Below are 6,000 nucleotides of genomic sequence, written 5' to 3'. Positions count from 1 at the left end.
CAATTGCACACAAATTGTGATCGAATTTCCTCCTATTTCCGGATGACGCGACTGCATTATGAGTAATGCAAATGATGGTGCACATGGCTGTTGTGACATGTGAAATGAGTGAAAAAAAACTTTCGTTCTTTGATTTGCTATCTTGCGCCTCCCCGGGACCACAAGGTACTTGTCCAGCGATGCCAGATTCTTTCAATATCAATTCCGTAGATTTGCTTAATCAGTTCCAGTGATCTGCCACAAACGTTCCAGTTCCATTTCAAAAATGAAGTGAGATCTGGCGTTAATCGAATTTACTTTTGCTTTCAGTGAGATGGAAAAACGGAACAGTTTCCCTTTATGTATTCTATTTCAAAAGAGCATAAAGATGTCTGATCGATTTTGGTTCTTGCAAATTAATTAGTCAGCCCACATCAACCGTCATTTTTCTTAACAAACAACCATCCGCCTCCTTCCTACTTGCATAGTGAACACTAACAGTAAAGCTCATTTGTGATTTGTCTCACCCCTGCAGCATTAGAAAAACTTATCGTTTCACCTGTTCAGGTTTATCGTTTCCACTCTCGTCGTTACTCTCGCGACGTGCAATCGATCTCACCAATGTGGATGATTCTCCCGAAAGGCAGCTCTCCGTCATGCGCACGCTTTTCCGGGAAAATCGCGCTCACTAACACGCCCGCTCCCGGAAAACCACCCCGCACGTTTGTGGGGAAGACACGATAACACCGAACCCGTTCGCGCTCTGTTATCGTTTCCAAGCTTGTTGGAACAGAAAGTTGACTCTCCCGCTCCGAATCCCGCTCCTCGAAAGGCCACACCGTGCACGCGACGTCTCACACCTTGCTCGTGCAATTGGGTCCATCAAACAGCCTCCAACAAGTTGTTATCAGCTGTGGCTTCGCGGTTTGGCTCGCTCACCTCCGGCTCCGTTCCGTTGCGTTGGTTAGACTCGGGCGCCGGTGCTTTCTCCCTCTGGAACGTGATCTTCTCACGGTCGTCGTCGTCGTCCGCGTGGCGGTGGCGACGTTGATTTTGATCTACAGATCCGTGTTCTCACCGCCCAGCAGGCAGTCTTCGTAAGCACTCCGAAGCGTGTAGGCATATCCGCGCGTGCCGTTTGGCTGGATTCTGCCACTGCTTCTTGGTCCAACGATGGGTTTGGCTTTGATAATGTGGTGATGTGATTGAAGGTGACGTTGGGACGGGTACTCGGCCGGAAGTTTATTTTGGGGTCAAAGTGCGTTTCGGAAGGGAAACAGCCATATGGGGTGAGTGCGTGTAAGTGTATTGCCGGAAGTGCGAGCTCATCCCCAACAGAAGACGCTGTGGTTTTGCGGGGCGCGGGAGGTGAGGTCCGGTTGGGTCTTGGCGGAGCGGATGACGGGGTCGTGGAAAACTTTGCGTTATCCTTAAACACAGACTCGCCGACCGTGCCGGAATCAATCGGTAGCTGAACGTCGTGAAGGTCGTACACGCGCGGCTTCGTCCTCCGTGCGTACGCTCGATTGTTCGGAAAGTGCTTCCTCGTGGAACTCGAAGATTTTAGTGGCAAGTAGTTGGGTGGTGTTTGATAGCATTTGAACTTTGCTATCGGAATCCCAAACTTTGGGGGTTAGGCTACGGCTTTTTATACGTGAGTGCGTGCTCTGGAGCCTGGCAGATTGTTGCTGGTGTGGATTTCCGTTTCGTGATTGAGGTGGGGGCGTCAAATAAAATAGTATGTTGCTCTCATTTCGGGTGTAATTATGTATCTTGTGGCCAGTATTTTATGGCGTTGAGATTGACCAGCCTTTCGAAGAGGTCTTGGCCATTAGGCTAGATGAAAAGAAGAAAAATGCTAAATGCTCTCATTTCGTGAGTTGACTCTGTCGGAGACCTCGAGTAGCGGCTGGAGAAAGAGTGTGATTTCCTTTTGTCGAAAGAAGGAAATGTATAGATTAGATGGTGGTACTGGGGCGTGATGAAAAGTAATCAATACAATCAAGCAATCCCGAAGAAATATGAAGTAACAACAAAAAGAAGAAACAACAAAATAAACGCTCGGTTCTTGTGAACGAGGAACCGCAGAAAAAGTTTTTAATTAGCAATTAAAACAACTTAGACGCGAAGAGCGTGGTGACAGAGGAAAAGTGAGGAAAATTCAAAACTTTGCTCCCGATTGAGGGAAAATTGTGGCTGTCACAACTAAGGAATAAATCCTCTGTATTCATTAATGTCTGAAATATTGGTGACACATCGTAGCGGAAATTATCGCTGAGCAGACGATCGAAAGTCATCACCGACCAGGTATGTGCTGCGGGAAAAGTCTTTCTGACTGTAGTATAAAAACGGAATAATAAATTTGAAAATTTTGAGAGGTGATTTATAGAAGCACATAAAGGACGCTTGAATTCGGAGATGAGAAAAAGTTTTCTTTGCAAATTTCACTTAGTTTGAGGTTTAGAATTAAAAAAATATATCAAGAACATAAAAACTTTTTAATGGTAGTTAACAATAGTTTCGATCATCACCAGGAACCACTACAAAAGTTTAGTATTGTATTTAAGCTAACTTCGGGATTGGTCGAAGTTATTTAGTATTTTCCTGCTTAAATTTATGCTTTACGTGGTTGTGAATACGATTATCCTCAGTAGAACCTGAGCATCTGCAAACATTTTACTATTGTGGATTAAGCATCAAGACAACTAAAAGTCGAAAACAACAATAAAGCAACATAAAGACGGATTCCAATTCAAGACTATACCATTCCGTGTAAACAAACCATATTGTTTGTAAAATTGGACTGTCATACCCTAAAATGTTCTTTGAGGTCCTATATTCTGCTTCTTCTTATTGGCATGACATCCCCACTGGGATATTGCCGCCTCAGCTTAGTTTCATTCAGCACTTCCAGAGTTATCAACGCGAGGTTTCTAAGCCAATCCATTTTGCATTCGTATATCATGTGGCTAACACGATGATACTTTTATGTCCAGGGAAGTGGGGAAAATTTACAAAATGAAAATTGCCTAGACTGGCAGCGAAATCAGACAACCACTCTCAGCATGGTCTTGCTTTATAGCAGCGCATCTTATCGCTGGGTCCTATACATTTAATTTAATAAGTCGACCGTTATTATTAAAACCTGAGTGAATGAACAATCTACTTTTGCGTAATAATCACGGAAAGAAAAAAACATGAAATCAATTGTGTTTTGTACGTAGCCGACTCAGCTTGAACAATTAAAGTGTTGTCTGTATGCGGTAAGATGTACGATTACAAAGCAAGACCATGTAGAAGGTGGCTGGGTTCGATTCTCTTCGTCTAAGAAATTTTCGGTGGAAATTTATTGACTTCCCTGGGAATGAAGTATTATCTTAATCTCTCAGGGTATACGAATGAAAAATAATACCTCCTTAGAACCTCGCAGGTAATAAATGTGGTAGTGCTCAATGAACATGCTTTTAGGCGGCAATTTCCCAATGGGGAATGTTATGCCAAAAAGAAGAAGATGTCTGTATGTGTGTATAAAAAATGTGAAACACTTCGCATTGCGACAGGTTGCATTCGACCCGATGGACCATTGCACAATGGCCCGATTCAGCATTTTAGCAGGAAAAATACTATTTTCCTGCGTTTTCATTCATGAGTATGTTCAAAAAGATGTCTGTAATGGAATGTTACATTGTTCTGTTAAAAAGGTTCGTTAAGGTGGTCCCCATTTAAGTTAAAATCCAACCAAACTTTTTAATTAAAGATTATACGTGGTTGTGCTCTTCAGGAAACTTGTAGATAACCTTATTTCGAGGAACATTGCGGAAGACAATATTTATCAAGCACTTCAAATTTGCTAAATAAATAAAATTTGAAACTTTAAATTCGGTGCCCTCAAAGGAACAAGTTTTTCCCTTTTCACTACGAGAAAGCAATTCAAATTTTTCAGTGGATGTGAAGAAACTCTTGTGCAGTTTCAATTGGAAAATGACAGCATATGTCTTAATTCGGTGCTAAAAGGAATGAGGAGGGGATTAATTTTAAGATTGTTTAGGTGAGCCGCAAGGCATCCATTCTGAATGACACCGTGAGAGGCCTTGATCCAGGGAAGGGCCGTTTGGCCGAATGCCGTTTGCCGAAAGCCACTAAAATGAAAGTTATTTCCTACTCGGTCAAATGTCCTATTCAGCCAAATGTCCTATTCGAAAAAATGTCCTATTCTGCCGATGACCCGCTCGGCCAAATAATTTTCGGCCAGATGGGTTTCAGCCTAATGGTTTGTTCGGCCCTATGGCTTTCGGTCGAATGAGTTTCGCGGCCATACGACCCTTCCCCCAATAATGCGTTTTGGCTCAAATCCTGAAATGGCTCATATTCTGAACATTGAATTTTAGCGTTTTAAAACTGAAATTTCATCGTTTTTCAGTTCTGAGATAAAGATTACAATTGAATACAAGATCGTATGGAAGAAAATTACACGAATAAAGCTAAAATGGCAATTTAAAAGCGAGTGTTCGGAATATGAGCCATATTCAGAATTTGAGTCAAAACATGGTCCAGTATTCAGCCATATTCCATTATCAGAATCTATTTGGTATGCATTTTCAATTTTCCCAAACAATATTCTACAGGGTGCGCCAGAAAGTAATGCGAAAATGTTTAAACTTGAATATTGGATTAATTCGAGTAGCTAGGAGGAACTAATTTCTTTGAAAATATATTTGTTTATGTTTACTAAAATGCCGCACCAAGAGATTGTAATTGTTGTAGGTACACTGGACGAAGTGGAAAAGGAAAATCCATAGTGCATGTTTGAATTAGAGTAAAACGTTTAAGTGATCTAAATGCGTTCAATCAAAATGGGCTATCAAAAACAGTCAATTTTGCACCAACTGCTGTAATTCATACCATTTTGGTCGCTTAAAATTTATGGAAATACATTTTAAAATCAGGAGTTGTTTTTCCACTTACCCTAGTGGGATGGGGTAAGTGGAACCATGACCTTGACCTTCAATAGTGATGAGTAGTTACATATAACTAAAATCAACGATAATTGCTCTGAGTATCTTTTGTGGAATGATTTCATCACTTTAACGGAATATATCCTCAAGAAATTCTCGTAATAGCTAGAGAGGCTGGTTTTGCCTTCTCGAACACTAAGTGTACGTAAAATGTATATTTCACAAACATGAATTTTAAAGGAAAATAGAACTTATAGGGTTATAAACTAATTAACGTTTAACGAATTGAGATGATGTCTGTATGTGCGTATTTGATGTATGTGTGTGCGCAAAGCACTAGAAAATTATCAACTATTCTTAAGCACTTGTCCTTAACAATCTGTTCAAAAAATTGCATTCAACAGTGAAACTTGTTAGAATAAAATAATGTGAATTATAGAATATATTTACCTATCATCCATTTTAAATTTCCTCTAATTTTTTTCATATTTAAAACATGTGAAAGGCATCAATACCGATAGGTGGATTAATCAGGCATTTTCTCATTCATATTAGTCCACTCACCACTGGAATCACAATGTTAACAAAGAAGGAACATTTAAGATTCACAGCTATCGAAATAAACCATGGAGGAAGAAAAAAAATGCTTTATTAGAACATTATCCACTTCCCCGTAGTGTTTGATACCTGGGTAAGTGTAAAATCTTTGAATAATTTGCTTTCTTGGTACAAACCACTCCAATTGGATGGGATTAGTTCAATTGTATTATAAATCACCTGTGATATAAATTCACCTGAAAGAAGGACAATTGGTGCAAAGAAGAATTGATTTTATGAATGCAAAAGTCACTTTTCGCAAAACCTAAAATTACAGTTAAAGCGTTAACGTGTTAGTGTATGTCTAATACAAATTTCAACATAGTATTAGTTTGAGCATCAAAGTATATTCTTGCATAATTTTATGATGTGGTAAAACTGTAAAGTATGTACAATTCCAATTCCTTGAGTCGATTTTTACATTTACCCCTGTTTCCACTTCCCCAGTGTACCTTATTGCAATTTTGTA

The sequence above is a fragment of the Armigeres subalbatus genome, chromosome 3 (assembly GCF_024139115.2).
Source record: "Armigeres subalbatus isolate Guangzhou_Male chromosome 3, GZ_Asu_2, whole genome shotgun sequence".
NCBI classification, from domain to species: domain Eukaryota; kingdom Metazoa; phylum Arthropoda; class Insecta; order Diptera; family Culicidae; genus Armigeres; species Armigeres subalbatus.
This window is presented reverse-complemented; position numbering follows the sequence as displayed.